This window comes from Gallus gallus, chromosome 1 (genome assembly GCF_016699485.2).
Source record: "Gallus gallus isolate bGalGal1 chromosome 1, bGalGal1.mat.broiler.GRCg7b, whole genome shotgun sequence".
In the NCBI taxonomy this organism is placed as follows: Eukaryota; Metazoa; Chordata; class Aves; order Galliformes; family Phasianidae; genus Gallus; species Gallus gallus.
In genome coordinates, this window is record NC_052532.1 from 11292816 (window position 1) to 11315284 (window position 22469).

Consider the following 22469-nt stretch of genomic DNA (forward strand, 5'->3'; position numbering starts at 1 on the left):
AGAGTTTGCGCTTTGCTTAATTAGTATTTCATATAATTCTACCAAAAATAGCATGTAAAGAAAGCATTCTAAAAAGGAAGTTGCAGAGAGACATTTTTGATGTTTTCTTTGCATCCATTGTTATTTAAAAACTCTGCTTTAAAGAAAGAAAAAGCATAGAAAGGAGACATTACTCATCTGGCTTCTTTACTAGCTGCACTGTTCTTTATGAGTTCTGCATCCTCATTTTATAACCTTAAATGGAATTACTGCGTTTGCTAATTGTAAACTAACTACATGACTGAAATGAAGTTCCTTTTTAGCATTCAGCATCGCTTCCTATCAGTATTTTTTATTCTTCCTGGGTTGTTTTTTTTGTTTGTTTGTTTGTTTTTTCCTTTATGAACTTTGGCAGTGATGGCAAAACATACAGATTTGTGAAATACATTGTACAGTATAATGAAATGGCATCTCTTTTTTCTTAAATGTTAATAGAGGGTGGGGTTCCAAGAAGCCCTTATGGCGACAGAACAAATCTTACCAAAAGTGAGTTGTACTGCTAAACATCTTAAATGGAAAATTCCACTCATACTTTTCATGTTACAGCAATGAAATCTGTATAATTTATCCTAATCAACAAACATGCAATTTTAATCACAAAGAAAACAAGATCATAGCAATGCAAGGTCATAAACACATTTAAAGGGATACTTCACAAACTTTTCTCTTACAGCTATCTTTTTTTTTTTTCTTCTTGGAAACAGCAGAAGGAAAAGCAATGGGCTTGTTAGCATCAGCTAACTGTAACCTTTGAAGTCCTTGGAAGTGTTATCAATTTCCTTAATAGGTAGTGATGAAGAAACTCAAATCAGGTTCAGTGATAAGAGGGAGAAAGCTGATGTTCCAGAAAACAAAAATCATTTTCTTGCTCACCTAAGTGATGATGCTATGGGAGTATTCTCTCTTGCATTTTGTGGGAGATCGGTTCTTCAGACTTAACTTTTCCCCACAGGCCAAAGGTGGAGGTGCTGGCTGAGGGCTGGCTGGTCTCCTTGCTCAGAGGTCTGGGATACATTCCAGGGGGGGTGTGAGGAGGATAAAGCTTAAAGGCCAGACCTGATTTATTTGTAAGAACAAATTATCCTGGCAGAGAGTGCTAGTAGCCACACAGAAAAGGCTATTAGATTTTTTAGCATTTTGTTAGTTTTCATCTTCTGTATGGTGGATTGTGCTGCCTTCTGCTGTGCCATGAGGTGAATACCGTTTTCTTCAAGCCTCAATGTTGTATCTGTAGAGAGGATGTTGCTAATTGTAACATTGGATTTTTTTTTTATTTTTTATTTTTTTACTTGGTTAACTAAGCTGGTAATGAAGCTTTTTGTGCCATCTGCATCATGTCAGCAAAGTAATCTTAAGATTAGACAGCAGCTGGGCATGGTTCTTCTGACAGATGGTATCCTGTCATCTCTTTAGCAGCTGTTTGGACATGGCTGCACGTCAACGCCACCATGATATAATCATTGTAGTCCTGTGAAGCAAGCCCAGTGTGACCCCTAAGGCACTTGGCATCATGCTGTCGGTGGCATAATTTGCAAGAATATTTTGAAGAAAGGGTACGGAAACAAGACATCTGAGCACATGTCACATATGTTCTTCCTCTGTACTCTTTTATGGGGAGTGACAAATGTGTTCAAGCATTTTAACAGTAAGTCTTTTGCTGGTTGCAAACCTAAATTTTGAATTGAAGAAACTATATAGAGTTACTATGAAACTGTGCCAGTTTTCACAGTAAAATTACATTGTCCTGGCTTTATGCCACTGATAGTGATACATAGTCTTTTATATTTAGAATTTAATTAATGTTATAGGCCTCGTCAAACAGAAAAAAAACTAAAATCAGTATTAGAGGGAGAGAATATTAGTTGAAATGGTGGAAAATTGCTTTGAGGATAGATATAATTTTTTTCTCTTGTTATCAGATGTGCAACGTATGAGTCAGAGTGGGGAAAAAGGAGTTAAAAGAACTCCAAGCTCTGAAGAATAATAACAGAATATTTTTTCATGTTGGAATTTCACTGTTTAACCTGGCTGATACAATGAGATTCTTTACATTTTTAGACTCTTGTATTGTGCATTACAAGCCTTAGCTATTTGTTTCACATCCATGAGCTCAGTACTCTTCACCAGTTAATGTGCCCTCAAAGACGAGTGTCCTTTTCCTTTCTTTTCCACATACACAACTTCCACTTAGTCATGTCTTTTGTTTTTTTCTCTGCCTATGGTTGAAGTCCTAAGTGTAACATTAACAGATGTGACACAGATTCTAATATGCCTTGTTGACCAGCCCTAAAAAATCTTAGTTGGAAGTCTTTTTGAGTCGTGTGCGTGTGTTTTTATATACACATATATGTATTTGCTTCCAAGCCACTTTGGCCACTATCTCTGAGTTCAAAGAATCTGGAGTATGAGTGCTAATTTTGTCCAGATGTAAGTTGTTTTGGTCAAACTGAGCTGTACGTAGGACTTCACCACAGGAATCTCATTTCCGGTGTCTCCTTCCTTGACCTTTTCTGTATAGCTAATTAGCAAGTATTGTGACTATCAGTGAGAATTGGCAGGTGATGATTAGATTCTGTCTTTCTGTGGGGGATATTATATTTGATTACACCACCAGGCAGCACAGCTTGGGTCAGTCATATGTGCATGGAAGAGTAAACTCACAGGGCCATTAAATCAGTCAGTATTTCTCACAGTTGGTTAAAATTTAAAGAAATTATAGATACAGAACATATTTTCAATGCAGTTAAGTGTACAACAATAGATTTCCTAGTATCTTCCGGAGTTTTAACTTTATTTATTAGCTTTTTTTCTCATTCCCCCATACATGGAAAAATAGTAAATGCACTTCCAAGATTATTATGGATTCTCAGTGCTTAGTAGCTATGGACATTTGCTGTGCTACTTTTGGTCTAATTTTCCTTTACAAAGGAGCAGTGAATAATAACAAATATGCTATGTCTATGTGGTCATTGTTTCCATAGGATGGTTAAAAAGGGTTTTCAAAGGCGTAACATTTTTCAAGAGTGATGAGTGGGCTTTGTTTTACTAGAATACAATATCAAGGTTCCGAAAAAAACGTTTTCCAGATAGCCAGGGCTCTGACTTTCTGAGGATTTCACTTTTCTTTGGAACCTGAGGAGCATGAGAAATTTTTTAATGATTACAGATTATAACAATAAAATAGAATGCTGTGTCCAGATGCAAAGGTTACAGCATTTAAAACTCTTCTACCTGCAGTTATTCTTGTTAATTATGTTTCACTGTCAGCATACAGATAAATACTTCAGCCTGACTGCTACACAGCCAATGGACCTCTTACAAGGCCAGTCAATAAAAGAGAATAAAGAAGAAAATTTCTAAGTATCCAAAGCAATAGCATACTAAAGTTGATCCATTGACATGGAAAGAATTTTCCTTTTCAAATGTTTTTTAGAAGCTCATTGTTCTTATTTATAACATATGTGTCTTCTTGAGCATTTTACCAACTAATTAGTGTTCATCATGAAGACTGATCTCTGTAATGTTTATTTTCAGTCTTGCTGATGAAAGCACGAGCCATTATTTTCCAACTTGTTGTACTTGGTTATCTTTACATATCTGGATCTGAATAGGTAGAGGATAACCAGAGCTATAAACCAGTATTACTGTGAAGTTTCCAAGTAGATATTCAAAAGTCATGTAAGTCTGCCTTCAGTATCAAAACATAGCCTTGTTATATTTTTAACTGTGAATATTTCTCAGTATGTTTTTCCACATGTAGCAAATTAATGTTCATTACAGACAGCTTGAGACACCACTCCACCTAGGTTTTGCAGCTGCTGTGGTTTGCACAAGGATCCTGCCAGCTCTCAGTGCTGCAGAGCTAATTGGAGCTGGATCTGCACCTGGGCACACCCAGCTGATGCTGCAGTTTGGCTGGTGATTCAGTGAACGACCTCTCCTATGGCAGTACAGCCAGAATAGAGTTTGATTGCTTTATGTTGTTGGAGGTATTGTTTTTTAGGTGAAAAGTTAAATAGGAGTCAGATTAGTAGATTTTGCAGACTCAGACATAGCTTTTGAGCCCACATATAAGAGTGTAAAACCTAAACCTATGACTTCAGTACTTGATCCACCACTTGCATTTTTGTTTGGGTTCAGCATTCACTTTTATTTCCATCCCTGACTTTAAATGTTGTTTGCTCTGTGGTATGAAACAGCTATTACCTTTTAACCTGGAGCTGCTTGAGTGATGTGCTGTCTGTGCTATGCTCATTCTTCTCCAGGCCATGTACTAAGATGCAATTAAAGTTCTTTAAGAAGTCTGGGATTTTTGGTCAGTGTTACTGCTTGTTATAGTCTTGTTACCCACTGCATTTATAACTGGTAGTTTCTATTTAAAAAACAATAACAACAACAACAACATATTTTGTATACATTATCTACATTTTTTAAACCTAATACTCATCTTGATATATAAGGTGGAGAGCACTGACGTGTTTATTTGGAGACAATAGTCCAATTTTTGCCTTCCACCAAATTTCTTTGTGGAAGTTACTAAAAATAAATGAATACTATCCATATGAATAACACACATTCTATACACCATCTAAGTGATATCCAAAAGAAACATGCAAAGTTTCATGCCAAAACATCTGATCTGGTCACAGGAATGGAGTTCAGTCTTGTTCCTTCCTACACAAGATAAAAACTTCCAAAAATAAAGAAAGTCAATTCCATTGATGGTTCACTGGACACATGTAGCAATCAGGATTAGGGTTCTTCCTGGATGCCAGCTGTGAGACTATGTGCTTTTCTGGAGGGAGAAAGAAATTTCAAGAGACAAAATGTTTATTTACCAAGTGTAAGTATAAGTACAGTTTATTATTTTAATATAGTTTTCTATTGCATTTTTGTGCTATGAACACTTGCTTTATTAGTTTTACCATATTTACTAATTACAACACCTTCTTTATGCTATTTGAATGCTTGCATTGTCTCACAGATAAATTTGCTGTTAGGAAATTATTGCTATTAAGTCAGCGTGGATGAATAGAATTGTTGTACTTAGACAGCTGAAGACTTCATATGGCTTTAACACATTAATTAAACTTGTTATTACTTAGCCTGCGGGACTGACTCTATACAGCTTAATCCTAGCTGTAATAGAAACAAATACATTATGAGACCATAAAGACCTATATATTTCCAACTAGTATTTATAATTTCCCTATGCAGTGTTAGGCAACAAATGAAGCCACTGTGAAACATCTGTGCTAGGAAACGTTATCAAAAACCTCATTATTATGTAGCCCATTTTTACAGCTTAGTCAGTTGTTATATGGATGGGGAGAGACTCAATAAAGTCAAGATTTGGTTTGCTACTGATAAACTCACCAAAATGAACTGCCAGCTTTCACATCATGACCAAACGTGGCCAGCAGGATGATGGAGGTGAACCCACCCATCTACTCTGCACTGGTGAGACCTCACCTGGAGTATTATGTCCAGATGTGGAGTCTTCAGTACAGGAGAAATGTGGACCTGTTGGAGAGCATCTAGAGGAAGGCCACAAAAATGATCCAAAAGATGGAACAGCTCCCCTACAAGAACAGGCTGAGAGCTGGAGCTGTTCAGCCTGGAGAAGAGAAGGCTCTGAGGAGTCCTGAGATCAGCCTTTCAGTATCTAAAGGAGGGGAGGGGGCCATAGAAAAGAAGGGGACAGACTCTTTAGCAGTGTCTGCTGTGATGGGACAAGAGGAATTAGTTTCAAATTAAATGAGGGGAGATTTAGATTGGATATAATGAAGACGTTTTTTACAGTCAGGGTTCTGAGGCACTGGAATAGGTTGCCCAGAGAAGTGGTCGGTGCTCTGTTCTTGGAAACATTCAAGGTCAGGCTGGACGGGGCTATGAGCACCTGATCTAGCTGTAGGTGTCCCTGTTCTTTGAAAGGGAGTTGGACTAGATGACCTTTAAGGGTCCCTTCCAATTCAAATGTTTCTATGATTCTATAATTCTGTGATTTCGTTTGCACTCAATCCTTTCTCAGACTTCTTTTGCATGGCTTTAGGGTCACTTTGTTTGATGAATCAATATTTTCTCTTCCTGCCCTATTAAAAACAATGTTTTCTATTGTATTTCATTAAGCATTTTAATAAGGTTTTCTACTGCCACTAACACTATACCTAATAAGTAATGTGCTTTATACAGAAGGCTCACTCGCACGATCACCTTCACATCTAGCCCTTCCATGTCATGCCTCTGCTGCTTCTGGGGTGATGCATGCCAAACCCAGCTGACTGTCCTGCTGCACTGGGAACTGAGATCGCAGAGCAGTGATCAGGGACTTGCACAGCAGGAAGAGCTTAGGAGCACTTTCTGGAAGGCATGCTTCCTTGCAGAAGTCCTTGGCTTCATATTCTCACCAGTACGCCCCATACACCCTCTGCAAATGCCCTGGTGTTGGGATGTAACCATTCACATGACCCTGCGTGGGGAGCCTGGAGTGTTAACAAAAACTTGGGAGGTCTAATGAGCTTGGACCAAGCCCTGTGGGAAAATTAGCATTGCTAATTTCCTATCTTTCAAATCATGTTTCAGTTTGTGTCAGAGGAAAAACTCTGAAAGTTACAGAACCTCAGGAAACATCCAACTACTGCTGTTCTGAAGAAACAGGAGCTACTGCCACAAGTCCCATGATACTTCAGCCCTTCTTCCAGGGCTGAAATATCCAGTCATTCTTCCAGCTGAACCATAAAAGAATAGTGGGAAACAATATCCACACTAAGATTTCAAGGAGTAAAATGCCAAATTTCTTTGATTCTCAGTAGATTGGCCTCATTTTGGAGGGATAGAAAAGGTTTTATTGTTTTATTTCACAGAGATTGAGTCATCTTCTATTCTTACCAGGAAACAGATATTTTCCATGACTGCTTTATGATTTTTGCTGTACGAGAAATGTTGTTTTCTTAAGTCTTCAATTCCTGATCTCCTTTAGAAGCAAGTCTTGAATTAGATTTAGCTGCACTTCTGCTCATTCCCATTGGTGTAGGCCAGTGGCTAGCATAAGATATCTTATGTCATTCTATTCAGATTTTTCTGAACCCTTCTCTGCCACGTGTTTGTTTGTTAAACAAAACAAAACAAAACAAAACAAAACAAAAAAAAAAAGCATTCTCTGAACTTTTGGCTTGTGTAATATTCCTGAAGGCAGTGATATTTATAAAGGGTAATGGAACTTTTGTACCCTACTTTGATGTCTTGAAAGAGGATGGCAGGGTTAACTGGAGACCAGTGTGTCCTGCTGCTTGCTCCTGAGCACACAAGGGTAAACATTCATTCTTCTTCACTCTCTGCATTTTCTTTGAAGCATATCTCCTGTGTTGATAATGTTAGTTATTCTACCTTTTTTGGCCAAAGCCCTCACTTTTTTTTTTTTTTTTTTTTCATGTTTGGGACATTTGGCTAGCCAAGACATACATACTTGGCCAAAATATACTTTTTTTTAGGAACTTTAGAACTTTTAGAACTTTTCTCTCTGGATGTGCATCTGAGTTTTCTTTTCCTTTTCTTCCTATTCTTCATGTTGTTTTTGTTTTCAGGGTGGTGATGAGTTTATTCACTGCAATAGCATTCTAATGCAATGACATAAATCCTCAGCTAATAGGAAACAGAGATAAGAGAGCTTTGTGTACATTCAGCGCACAGCATATTAAGCATAGCAAGAGTAAAAAATGTCAGATAAGACAAATCAGAAAACCAAACAGTGATCACTGGCCTTGTACATGGCAGAAAGCAGGTATATATTTCAGCAACAAGGTGCTGAAGTAGCAAAACTTTGCCATGTCACATGCTGTGCTTAGAGGCTGAGTGCTGAAAATAGTGTTGCTAGATTGCATGCTTGTTTGATTCTAGAGTCCCTGTGTTTGTGTGTGTTTTTTTAAAGTTTATGCAGTAAAGATCCTCTCCTCTCCTCTCCTCTCCTCTCCTCTCCTCTCCTCTCCTCTCCTCTCCTCTCCTCTCCTCTCCTCTCCTCTCCTCTCCTCTCCTCTCCTCTCCTCTCCTCTCCTCTCCTCTCCTCTCCTCTCCTCTCCTCTCCTCTCCTCTCCTCTCCTCTCCTCTCCTCTCCTCTCCTCTCCTCTCCTCTCCTCTCCTCTCCTCATCAGAGCCCATTTTGTCAGACTGCCCCTCTGCTGCCATCTGTCACAAAAAAATGGAATGGAATATTGTTGAGAATGTTTGACCTCTACTATTATCCCACCAGCATCTGCCTCTGACACTGTGGGCCAACATAATGAAATAGGAAGCATTTCTTTTGAGGCACCCCTCAAATAACAAACCTATCCTTCTCAGACAGTAAAATTTGAACTTTGGACTAAATTTCTTGGTCACTCAGTATCATAATTTTAACCCATGAACAAAATATAAATTCTCATTGTGTTTCCAGACATTTTTAGTTAAACCATAAACCATTAATGGGTGTTTAAAGATGGGTTTTCCACATTTTTCTCCTAGTTAGTTTGCTGCACATGCAAGTAGGTATCCAGAGTACTTAGTCCCTCCAAGGCCATTGGAAGGGCTTTTTGAGATTTTTACTGGGGCTCTGAGAAGGGATCCCAGCTCTGCAGCATGCAGCCTCCCTGGGGATGATTACTCCCCAAATGACTTCTCTTTGCTTAGAGAAATGTGCTCCCTTGATCTCCTGGGACATTATAGTGGGCTTGGCAGTTGACCTCCTACTTGAAGGTCATTTTCCCTCTTTAAGTTTCTGATTTCTTTTACTTAAAAATGTGCTGCTATTCTGACAGATTGCCTTATATTTCAATACAACTTGTACGGAGCTGTAGTTTTGCTTTGAACTTCACATAAATTATCACTGTCAGACAAAATAAAGTATCAGATAGATATATTAGCATTTGGAATGCTTGGAGAGTATCCTTCCATCATCCTTAAGTGCATCCTTAACCCAGAAGGAATCTTAAAAATGACTGTCCTTAAATGCCTGCGGGCAAGATTGCATAGAAATGGGGAAAACAGTATGCAAACCAATTTTCATCTGTGTTGGCAATCTTATTTCTAAAGTGATATTTTCCTCTGTTCTTTTTGTTCTTTTTTTTCTTCCACAACCCTTCTAGTTCTTGTTGATTGTTTCCTCTGCTGGGATAGTAACATAATTGTGACAGCCCAGTGTATATTTACAGTATCCATCTAAACTTTATCTTTCTATCTTTCAGTAACACACTGATATGCATTTTAAATCATTGACATCACTATTCCCATTTAGTAATAACTAACTCAGTGTTTTCATTTCCTTGGTTTTGGTTTTGGTTCTGTTTTTCTTTTTCTTTTTCTTTTTCTTTTTCTTTTCCTTCTTCTTTTTCTTTTTCTTTTCCTTTTCCTTTTTCTTTTCTTTTTTCATCTATGTAATTTTCTTTCTTCTCTTTCCTGTTGTACCTGAAATTAACAGTTGGTCCAACAGGGGGGTTAAACATACTTAAGTTATATTTTTGAGATTTTTTTTTTAATATATTTTAAGTTAAACTCTAACTACTTAAATACCTTAGTGGAAAACATATTACAGCTGTAGGCGATGAAAATCTGACTCTTTATTTTCTTCTTGTATCCTGCTTGAAATCTTAAAAGTTCTTATTTTCTTTTAACCTTTTAACCTTGTCCTGCTGAAAATACAGCCACCAGTCTTGGTGCACTCTTGTGAGTCTTATTGATTGCAATAGAAGCAAGCACACATGTAAATTTCTATATTGGACAATTAAGCTCTGAAAACGTATAATCACATTGCAAGAACATAAAAGGAAGGAGTAAGGTTATTAATTAAGGCTACACTTTGTTATTGTCTTGTTGCTAATGACTCCTACAAGTTTGTAACAGGTCAAGTTGTACGAATTAAAATGAATTGCAGCATTTTAATGTGAAAGGGGAAAACAAATAGAATTACTGACCTATGGGAACTGGTGTTTTAAAGATTGCCCATGATCTTTTATGCTTTCCACCGGCCTTGATATCTAAGGGGAAATTGACACTATTATGTGTGCCCTTATGCAGATTAAGTGAACTGAGAATTATTAGTAAATTGGAGTTATATCCTCATCTCTTTAGACCCCTTTTCAAGTCATTAATTCAAGGCAGGCTCCTCCAGAGCTCCCTTCAGAGAATCTAAGCTACCCCCTGCTCTGTTTAAGTCATTTTTCTTTCTTAGTAAGAGTATAAGGAGCTTTTAGTAATTACAGGGCAAATGCCTGCAACAGACTGCATGACTTCCTGAAATCTACCCTATCTGTGAATGGGAAAATTCACATCTTCTTGGGATAAGAATGTAGTAACCAAAAAACAAGAACTAGTGCAAACAGTATTCCTACCTTCAGATAACCTAGAAATCTTCAAATGGATTTGCTGAGCCCTTTCTTAATTGTGTAATTATTGACCAAGTCAGAAAGGGTGATGAAGCTGTCAGTTTTTGAAAGAATGCACTTGTCTTTCTTTCTCTTCTACTGTTTGCTGGCTTACTTTAACCTAATGGCAATCCTGACTTTGGGTCAGTGATTTGTGCTTCACAAAAAAGATCTTCGACCTTCCACTGACCTGCCTTGCTTAATATTCAAAGGCAGTCATTACGTATCACTTTTCTGCGTATTCCTTGCCTATTTATTTGCTCCAAAGGATGATACTTAGATTGTTTGTAATCCTAACTGCCACAAAGGATTTGGCCTTGGCTTGAGTCATTAATGTGGCTGAGTGATTCAGCAGCAATGTTAGTGTATTTATGTGGGATCCTAGCAGAGTGAAGCAGACTGAACACAACCTGAAGGAATGTGTCCTAAATGAATATTGCTCTGAGACTGTTTGAAACATGTATTAGGAGCCTAAATTCTGTCAGCCTAAGCCACCATTTAAAACCTAGTTTCAAAAGAGCACTTGTGCAAACTCCTTTAAGACACTGTAAAATTTTATGGAATTAATACGGCAATAAACTGCAGTTTTGTAACATGCTGTCCCTGCCCTTCTGCACAGAAGTTCATAAACTGTCTGTGCCCTGTCTTGAGATGGTTATGATCTAAATAAGCAGGAGAGACCAAAGCCAGAAGGAAAAATGGAGAACAAAAATGATGCACCCACAGTTACGCAGTTCAGCAGCTGAACTCACATTAATCTAAAAGGTCCTTGTTGCCAGAAATGTATGTTGTTTTGTTGGTTTTTTTTTTCCACTATGAAAATCTGGGGAAGGACAGCTAAAAGGCAGGTCTTTGAGAAACTGCTCACTATCATTTTAGAGGGAAGACACAGGAAAAACTGTGTCAGCTTAATGAATTCTCCAGCAGACAAAAGATGTAAGAACGTTGTCTTCCATGGTATGACATAGAATCAGAAATATCCTGACCCTTATCACAGTGTTGTATTCTGATGTACACACCCATTATAATTAAGTGCTTTTTAGCTAGACATATAATGAATAGATGAGATTCTGGGAATATTTTAATAATTTGTCTACTCCAGAGAGGTAAGGTATTTTTTTATGTTCTCATATCTTAACTGGTATCAGTATTTATCTTATGCCTTTTCTACTTCTAGGTTTTTTTCAGTACACGGGCAAGCTTGTTGAAATGCTTGCTGTTCTCTGATTAGAAGGTTCTTCCCAAGGCTATTGACATAGTTTTCTTTGTTCAATTAAATCTAGCCAAGTACTGTCTCCTGAGTAACTATATCATTTCATCAGAAGATACACTTCCAACAAATTACACTTTATATGCACTATAGACACATGTAAACATGCTACTGCTATTAATTAAAATAATTGATAGGCTTTATTTTAATTAGACTAATACAATAGCAATAAATAATCTTACTGGCTGTTTAAAATATCATATGTTGTAACTGAATAGATAAAGTCAGCTACTTTAAGCAGATTTTTTGCTGAATACAAATAATTTGTGAACCAGTGCACAGGACAGAATGGTCTTATAGCAACTGCATTTTATAATTTTGCAGAAGAAATGCTACCCAAATTTTGGAAGCATAGTATTGTTCATGCTTGTACCTGAACTGTCTGCCACCTCAGTTGATGCCCACAATTTCATAACAGCTAAAAGTACCACTGTGCTTTATTAGAGAGCCCAAGGAAAGAAAGCAGAAATGAAGGACAGAAGCTGTATTGATTATATGATCTGTGCAGAGTTCTTTGTGAACAGCTTGTAAATATCAGTGACTCATAGCCTGACTGAACTTGCATTTATTCATGATTATTTTTTGCTTCTATGAAAAGTCCCTTTCTGATTGCTTCTATAAATAGAGTTTTCAGGACCTTTGCTTTGCATTTCCCTAGCGTGTGACGGGCAGAGGGATGTTAAGCAGCATTTAATGTTATCAAGAAATAAATGTAAATGTATTCAAATTGCGTATATTTTATTGTCTTCAGTTCCTTCCTTTCCTCAAGTGTCACTTACCTTCTAAGATTATAAATCCAGCAAGTTAATGTGTCATGTCAATCACACTCCTGTCTGGGGGGTGTTTTTCTTTTGTCCTGGTTGGAAGTTATGATGCTATTTTATATTCAACATACGAGGAATTAAATCTTTTTCATTTCCATGGCCAAAAACTCTATCACTGAAACAAAAAAGAAAACAAAACCCTTAGTTAACAGTTTTTATTGATTTTTATTTGTTTGTTTGTTTGTTCAATTTTTATCTCACTGAAGATTCACTTTTACTTCTAGTGTTGTCTTCTAAATGTTACATGTCTAGTCTGAGTTAACCATTCGGGCCTCTTTCCTAATCAGGAAGGAAGGAAGGAAGGAAGGAGGGAAGGAAGGAAGGAAGGAAGGAACCCACAAGAAGTTTGAAATAAATGACAGAGAACAAACTGAAATCAATGTGGATTACTGTGCTAGGTTCATGTGTCACTATTCTTTATTTCAGAAAACTGTTCATTGATTTGGCTTGATAAAAGGACAGGCTATTTGTCAAGCAGTGAAAAGTCTAGATCAGCCGGATTTGCTTCTTGTAATTTGGATCAGGCACTAGATGCCTGACTGTAACCACATCACATCTGCATAACTGTTCAAGTATGGCATATGTGAAACCGGACAAAGAACAAAATGGAAGATGTTTCATCAAACTCCAGAATGTTTTCTTTATTATGAAATCAAGAGCTATTGGTGAAGGATAACATGAAACATAACCAGCATAATATTTTTGAATCTAAAGTGACATCTAGATGGGAATCATCATTAACAATCTAAGTTCAGGATATTAATTAAAGGAAAATCCAGCCTGTCGTTTAATCAGAAATATTCATCGCTGAAGGCTGTACTACTGGGCATATTCAGTACTGTCTTTGTCTTTGAATTGGATTGTCTAACACTAAGGTGTTTTTCAGCCTAGATCCTTTCACAAGCCTGATATGCATGGGTAAGCCCAACCAACATGTACACAATGGTCTATGATAGTCATAAGCATTTGACAGAAAGGCTTTTGATGCCTGTAATTTGTAATGGAATGTAATGGAAGTGCCTTCCATTGCTGTGCTCTTTTCAGTTCCACCATGGGGCTGCACTACTAGAGTGAGAGTCTGACACATATTGCAAAGCTGAGAATCACATAACTAAGAACTATTGTCTTCTCTCCAATTCAGCTGTAATAGCAGGAGTAGAGTCCAGTGGTCTGTACTTCTAGGTCATTTCTCACCATGAGCTCATATTTCAGCATTTTTTGGAATTTCATTTGCAGCCAACTGGTAAATATGCTAAATTTGGATAATTCGTTTCTGGTAGCTGGTTTTACTTGGAGAGTTAAGAATTGATTTCTAATGCTTCATGCATATTTTATAGCAGTAGATCTCTGTTGATTTTAGTGGTGTTGAGAATGGAAATTAGGAGAAGAGTATTGGAAAATGAGCTCAACAGACTGCTGGTCAGTGACAATAAAACCCCAAACTGCACAAAATGTCATAATTCTTAGTCCAATGGTATTCCCAAAAGAGGGAATAGATTTGATAACTTCTGTAGCACAAATCAGACAGACAGATATTTCAAGACTACAGTGTCTTTAGTGGTTAATATTTAGTCTTTAGAGTAAAATACTGCCAAAAATATGTAAGAATAGGCTGAAATTATTTATTCTGCACTTTTGATGCAAGAAATTCCACTTCTAAAATCATTCAGTGCAACTAAACCAAAAAATAATTCATCACTGAACAGTAAATAGAGGCAAGGAAGGGGAGCAGCTCTGAAGGATTAGTTTAATAAAATTAAAAGTTATTAGATTTACTTTTAGTTTTTAATAACTGATGAACAGTTGAAGTATATAGTGAAATGCAATGAAAGTGAAAATATTTAATAGTGCAAGTAAAAATGTAGATATAAATAAACATAGTAGTGAAAGTTCTACATACTAGCTTAAAAGATTTAACTTATTAAAATATTTTTAATTCAAGCTAAGATTTCAGAAGGTAACTGTTCAGCATTTTTCTTCATGGACAAGTCAAATTGAGTTAACAAGCCTCTAGTAAATAAATTCAGACTGAAAGCCATTCACTACTATCTCTCTTTACTCTTTTATAATCACATGATTCTCTCTTGTGGAGATTTCCTTTCTATTGCAGTAGAATTTGTGACACTATTTAAGGGAGCTGACATGAATTGTGCATTAAACAGCATTACTTTATATGAGACAGAAACACTGAAGCATGTGTACTTGTGAAATGGTGATTTAAATACATTATGCAATAAGCTTAAATCATTAGCAGAAACATGAATTAGAATAGCACCTTGAACATAAATATGGCTTTTCTTTTTTTTTCTTTTTTTTTTTAAACATGCATTAGCTGAACTTGATTGTAATTCTGAAAGTCGGGTAAGCGTGATTATAAACATATAGCAGATGGTTAGATGGACATAAATGGAGAGTGAGAGATTTGTTCAAGGTCAGAGAGCAAGTGCCCAGGAATTCTGACTTATAGTTCCCTTTTCTGACCATGAAACAAATCTCCTTTGTTCTTGGTGTTCTTATATTATGCTTTAAATGAATAGCCATATTATGTTGCTTATGCTTCCAATATATAAGTACAAGGCATACACAAAGGAATCAGTCTACGAATTTTGGCACAAAGTTGCCTTTAGAGTTAGTGGAATTTTGTTTTGTTTCAGGATCAAGTACACAGAGTTATGTACTGAGGGCAGTTGCATCATCTCCTAGTACAATTGATAGTTTACTACAAATCTAAGTGGTTGACCATGGTTGACTTCTATCCTGTACTATCCACCTATCCACTACCGCTTCTTATCACATACTTGCAGTGTGCCAATTTTAGTCTACCAGGAGTCTAAATACCCTTCCTTTTTGGAGTGCTCTCAGTCCTTTGTTCCTTTCTATGCTGAAACTGTAGGAGATCCATAAAGTACTTCAGCAGTGTGTTACTCTTCTTGGATCTTTTTTTCTTTTATCTGAAGCAACCATTTATCTTCATTTTTCTCTTTGTTGATGTTCAGCATATCCATATGAATAGCTCACTCCTGTTAGAGCCTAAAAAATTATCTAGAAGTGGTGCAGTTCTGGTCATGAGATTCTTTGTAACTCAGAGTTGAATATAAACATGTAGCTTTTCTCAAAAACTTTTTTGATATCTGTGGACAAGGAAAAGGGGAGGTACGTATACTTTTCCCTTCTTTAGGCCAAATAGTAGATGGTCATCCTGCTGAATAAATATGGCAAGTCTAGTTTAAACATGGAGTGAGTGACTGCGGAAGATTTGTTTATTTAAATGGATTCCCATTCAGATGAAATCTAAACAGAAAAGCATAAAAGTTATCTCTTAAATCCAAACCAGAATGTTGGCCGAGTTTATTATGCCTGAAGAGTCTGGACATAAAACATTAACAAACAAAAAAATCTCTTTTTGCATGTGAAACACACTTGAAATAACTTCCTCCAACTATTTCATTTAATTTCAAAGTCTTTTGTACATTACTAAATACTACCCAAAAACAATTCAGTCAAGTAAACAGTAAACTGTTAACTCCACTTTACATATGTAACTCATATGTTTATGTGACAAGTCTTAAGTCAAAAAGCAAAATACCATCAGGGTGGGATTTAGAGCTGAGTGGACTCTAATCCACCAGGCTGAGCCCAGTAAACATGACTTTTATTGTGCACCCATATACCAGCTGGTGATCACTTGAAGATTGATGGTAGCATGCAGCTCTGGAATGTGCTCCTAAATTCACTCTTTGTGTCCGTCTTCATGGTGTGAAAAAGAATGAAATATGGTTATGTTCAGTGTGTTTAAACAGCAAGCATGCTACCTACTGAACACATCTCCCCACGGAGCGTGGGTGTAGCACTCTTTCACTCCAACTGAGCCAGAGGTAGGAACAGCCACATCTCGTAAAAGGCACCTAATAGTGACAGACCACCCTTCAGCTTCCAAATCTAAGTAAGCATAAATAAAATGGTATTCAGTGTGCACTTTTGGAAACATTTTGTTCCTGAAGTTGACATTAAGAAAAAAGTCCTAAGTCATAATTAATTTACCAGTGAAAATACTCATAACAATCAGAGAATGTAGAGCAGCACAGTCCACACTGATGATGAAATTAATAACTTCCAGTTGTGTCCAGTCTCTGAAATCCTCTGGGAGACATGACCAAATCCTGTGTTTAGTGAAGCAGTTTGTGATAGCAAGTTATTTGGAAAAAATAACAATATGCAGTCTGATGTAACTACATCAGTATTCTGATAGGAGTGGATAGGTATTAATATGCATACCTACATTCATGCAGACATACGTAAATAAGGGAAATTTTTAAGGGTAGACTTCACCTTTACTCTTCTCACAAGCCAAGAGTTCTTTGACTTCAGGAAATCTCTCAAACACCCACATCCTGAACACAGCTTACTTTCTGTCAGCACAAAATGCTGGGTGGCCTCTCCTCTTGCATGCAAAATCAAAGAGGCCAAATTAGATTACAAGGGATGATTTAACCATGAAGAACAAGACATAAACGTAGGAAATGGAATTAAGAATATTGTGGAGAAGTTTTCTACTATTCTCATATTTGTGTTCTAGAGGTAAAAATATCAAGAGGAGATGGGGGTAAATAGAATTGTGAAAGTATTCTGGAATCAAGTGTGGCTTTCTGTCTTGATGAAGTTGGTTATCTCCAGTATAATGACCCATCTGGCAGTATGTTGGAGTAGAGGTTCCTTGAAGGTTCACTGAAGGAAGGATGCCATTTGTTAACGTCCAGCTGCTTTGTTGTCTCACATAGTGCAGAAAGGGTATGTGCTGCTTTGATCTTTCTGAGATGTAAAGTGTAGCTTGGTAGCTTTCTAAGTTGGTAACTTAGACAATTCTCAAATATATAGACAATAGATATATACACATCGTCTACCGACATACTGATACTTAAAGGACACAAGAAAATACTCTAAGATAGGAAGCAGCAGTTTACCTAGTTGTGTCATACCACCATCCCACATAACTGTTTCCTTATTTTAATATAGATGACTTCTTTTATTAACAACCCTCTGTATTCAGTATTGACAAAGTCTAACAGTATCAGCCATTAATTTACCAGTCCACTGAAATGAATTTATTAGTGAAGTTCTTGTGAATGTGAAATACTGCCCTCCAAACCTTACTCAGCTCATGGCTGAGTAAATTTAACATTATTTTATTGAAGAATGAATAAAAGCTAAGCACTTGGGATTTAGCTTGATCTCTTTATGTCTGATGTTTGCCTGTTAGCTAATCCTAATTTGATTAAAACGATAATAGTAATAATGAAATTGTAACCAAGCCTGCATATACTAAGCTTCCCTTTTTTACTCAGAATAAGGGCAAGAAGTGACCTCTGAAGGAAATCTATGGATAAAGTGGCATGGCTTAGAACACAGCTAAAGTTGGTTGGATCAATAAAAATAGGGATTACTGCAGCATGGGCAGTAATGCCAATCCTAGATATGGAGAGATTGGCTGAATCTCTGGGGAGATTGCTCTTTGAAGGAGAAAAAGAAATCTAATGAAACTAGTTCTTCTATCTCACCACAGTGAAGGGATTTCATATTTTATTACAGAACTCATAATATGACATTTCAGTGATTGAGCTATTTTTTTCTCAATGAGCTTTTATTTTATCTGGCCATAATTCTGCAGCATAGTGACAATATGCATGGACAGAAAAGGAAAGACTCTTCATTTGACTCGAAGTGGAAAAGTTTTTCAGTCAGAAAATAATTTAAAAGACCCATATTATACCTTAATTATTTAAGGTGCTGGATTTTGCAATATTTGATAATTCTCTAATCCAGTTCTCCATGAATGTTCAATGAAAATTTATTATCCCCTGAAAACTGCACTTTTTGGAAGTGGCTGCCTTTGTCAAGCTTTGCAAAGGACAAAACACATCTTCATTATATTCATTATTAAAACTCCAAAGTACAATATTGCACTGAAACAGGAAGCCAAACTTGTAGAGACAGTTCTAGCAGTAAAATGTCCTACCTTTCATTCAACCTTACTTGCACTCTCCCTGATCCTCTCCTTCCCTCCCTGACATGCAAAAATATCCCAGCTCCCCTAAGCTGTCTTCTGTTTATGGAGAGCAAATGGGTACTCAAACCTAAACTTAAAATGGTTTCCTTTTCTCATAAATAATAGCAGCATGAATGAGATGCAAAACTAATGCAAAGTCCACCCAGACCTCTTTCTCCTCCCAGAGATAAAAGGAATGAACAAATGGGGTGAACAGTTCTTGTGAGTCTCATGTTTCTGCCAGTTTTTAGTAAGGAATAGCACTGTTTTAAGTTTTAAATCATTTTTTAGATAGACGATCCTAATAATTCCTTTTCTTCCATTTCTCATATCTTTTTTTAAACATGGATCAAAGAGTTTTTATGTCTGCATACAGTAAAGGCTTAGGTTGGCAAGTTAGTTTGATAGTTACTTGGAACATTTCTGTATGTGAATGAGCATCACACAAGGAATCACAGCCTTTCTTCCAATGATGTAATTGCTCGTTCAATTGAGGAAAGAAAAAAAAAAAAAAAAAGGGAGAGAGAGAGAGAGAGAGACCAAGAAAACACAAGAGATTACAATGGAAGGACTTACTTCTCCCAGTAGAATTTGTCTGACTTCTCCATGGTTGCATTGATCTTTTTTAACTCACTTCATGACAAAACTACTGCTATATTTGGCAGCCTAAAGCTTCTCACTTCTGAATCTGGAAAACAAAAACATATCAGATGCCAGTGGTAAAGCCACCACGTGCACACAGGCTAGAGGATGAGTGGTTCTGCATGTGGAGCCTTAGGCAAGGTGGCAAAGACCCTCATCTCCTTTTCTTTCAAAAGGAAGCAAAAGAGTCAAGTCTTCATTACTGTGAGCAGACTTTAAAGTATACAACTTTTGGAGAACAGTTAAATTTCTACACAAGGCACACAGAGGGCTGCCATCCAACATGGCTACCTCAGCTGCAATAGTTTTAATACCGGTTGGCTTGTTTGTCTAGACCTCCACACTTGCCAAGACTGTTTCTTTGGTTTTGAGACCAAAAACTTCTGGTGTGTTCTGTAGTGTGGCAGTATTTGAGACATCTTCTCACACACACGCTTGCACACACACACACGCACACACACACCCCTTCTCCCCCCCAAGTCATCCTAAGCAATAAAGTTGATGGCCAGTACAATTATAACTGCACTCTACCTATTAAAAAATAAGAAGGCTACATTTCAGCGTTTTTTGGTTTTTTGCTTTTTTTTTTTTTTTTTTTTTTTTTAATGCCTATAGAGATTTCAGAGGGGTTATTCCACTTTTACTGAGAGATAAGTGGGGGAATAATCTGAACTTTATGCCTTGAAGTGTCTATAGCCAGATGAAGCTGTGTGGCTGAAGGGTGTGGGTGGTCGTGCATAATTTTCAATGAATGAATCTCGATACTGGAATCTTTGGCAAGATTTGGAATTGCTATGCAACTGCAGTTTGGAAATGTTGATGTTTTTCCAGGTTCTGTTGTGGAATGTGGTATAATTTCATCATGGCAATATCTCTGTAAATCAAAAGAAAAGAAAAAAAAAACAAGCCAGCATTTTAATAGTGTCTGTTCTTCATAATATAAAGCTGCAATAAAAATGCACTTAACCTGATGGAGTATGGTACGTTGATGAATGTGCCACAGAGCTATGCTGCTGCAGTTTGCCACACGGAAGCAAGTGACTTTCTCTCACTGTGTGTTTGCCTTCGCTTAGAAAGCACATTCCTCCTGTGCAAAACTGGCAGCTGCCCACACCTCAGAGGGTCTGCCTGTCCTTTTTCAGCAAATCAAAGAGGAAAACATTCTGATAGCTGTAGAAGCAATATTAAGAAAAACAAAATAAAGCAGCTCTGTCATAAGTGATTAGCCTTTCAAAACAAATTTGACAAATTAACAAAAGCTGGTTAATAATCCATGTTATCAGGATTTTAGGACTTCTGTGTATTCTGTGAATTGTAAAAAGAGAATCGTGTATAGACATATGTGAATGCTCTGCTTCAAGTTAACTATTAACTGGTATGTGTTTTCCTATCAACACATGGTCCCCCTTCACAAAGAGCTATTGAGCGTTTTACTGCTTCTAATGTGTATGTTGAGCTGCCCAAGGTGACAGATTGTGCTCCAGACACACTAGACCTCTGGGCCTCATTCTCCGAAGACTTCACCTTGGCACTATTATTTCTATTTATAAAAGACTTCACTATCATAGACCAGTAATATGTAAATACCATTTTCAAATTATTTAGCAAATATACTAAGAAGTATTCAAGATGTATAGTGAAATCGGATCGCATTTATGTATAGTTAACATTTCCATTTTATTTATCCTCATTCCAAATGCAGCAATTTAAGTTTCCTCCTAGCAAATTATGTTTTAGCTCTGGGCAAAGAGGGCTCTTGTTTCAGCCTGTACTGCTGAACTCCCTTCCTTCCTATCCTCCAAGTGATCTTGTTAATTAGTTAGCCTCTGATTTTATGAGCACTTGTAAATCTATTTTCTCCTCTTACGCTCACTCTTTTTCTTTTTCTTTTTTTTTCTGAGATAAAAATGAAACTCAAAGCATTTCAGACAGTTAGAAGCTAGCAAGTGTGCTCGCGATTTCCAGTTCTAATAAGCCTATTGCCTCTTCATAGAGAAAGGCAAGTTTCATTCTAACAGGGTTTTAAAAAGTGGCAAGACTTCTGATGCATGAAGAAGAGATAAAGAAAGAAAGAAAAGGTCAAAGGTCCACCTGAGCTTTTTGGGCCCCAAGTGGTTAAAGCACACAAGGGACTGACAGGGAGCACATCTGGCTGCTGATGGCTCTTTGGCCAAACAACTCTGGACCCATTTATAATCAGCTTCACTTGGGAGTGGGCTGAGGGTTGGTTTGTAGTTTGAACACTGCAAGAGCTGCAGCAGAACGCTTTAACAGGTCTCTCACTCCCTTAAGTGAAATGAATCAATACAGATTTTTTAAAGAATAGGTATATTGATGGAGCAAAGGTGACATGTTCTGAAGGTTTGGGAAGGAAATATGTGGACTGTGTTCTCTTTGCAAACATAAACAAGTAGTCACAGTGTATCATCTCATAGCTGGAAAGCCATATAACAAACAGCATGCTTTTATGCAGTTGTGTTGTGAACTGTAAAACATAATAAATTTCTTCTACTTCCTTACAGTAAAGAAAAAAAACAGAAATAAGAGCAAGAAAACAATAGTTCAAGTCTTATGACTTATGGAGTCATAAGTCCTTATGGATCTTATGAAATCCAATATCTTTTAAATACTTCTTTTCCAGTCAATTTCTGCTAGAAGGGTAGAAAACATCTAAGTTAATCAATGCAAAATAGGATGGAAGATGTTAAAAATATAATTAAAAAGAGCCTTTCTTCTGGCTTTCCTCTTTTTAAAATATTTTTTTAACTTCGCAAATACCTCTGATTCCACTCACGCTTTTAAATATGTAACCATTCCTTTCAATGCTAGCAACATTATCTACAGATTCTAAATTTATATGCACAAATCATTTTTTCACATGTTCATTTGTGATCAAAGAGTAAAATGGTGCCATCTCCATTAGATACTATAAGCAAAAACATCATTCTGCTTAAGTATTTATTTCTTGAGAAAGAAAGAAAAAAAAGAGAGAAGAAAAATTTGTTCTATTCCTGCTTGTAGAAGTTGAGATTTTATATTGCAGTCTCACATTTGGCATGGGCTGGCGCATTTGTTGGCACATACTAATAGTATAATGAGACTTAAGAGGCTCTTACAGTCTTATTAAGTCAGGGTTAATGTGATCAAGGCTACTGCTGGATGCACACACGGCCTGCTGCTGGTGGCACCCACAACTCATGAGGGAATAAAAGAAAACAGTGCAGTTTTGCTCACTTTCAAATCACTATCTCTATGTAAAA

The 22469-nt window shown here is 36.9% G+C and overlaps 1 protein-coding gene and 1 long non-coding RNA gene across 2 annotated transcripts in view; one reads left to right on the plus strand and one right to left on the minus strand.

The window, feature by feature from the left end:
- Positions 1-22469, plus strand: part of SEMA3C (semaphorin 3C) — a 122123-nt gene that overhangs the window by 42489 nt on the left and 57165 nt on the right. The gene's annotated exons all lie outside the window — the stretch shown is intronic.
- LOC121109474 overlaps positions 1-22469 on the minus strand; it is a 44434-nt gene that overhangs the window by 19822 nt on the left and 2143 nt on the right. Inside the window, exons 3-5 of the long non-coding RNA XR_005847333.2 lie at positions 19144-19255; positions 12480-12639; positions 913-4834 (exon numbers count right to left, since the gene is read on the minus strand). This is a non-coding gene — a long non-coding RNA (uncharacterized LOC121109474). The remainder of the gene's footprint in view (positions 1-912; positions 4835-12479; positions 12640-19143; positions 19256-22469) is intronic.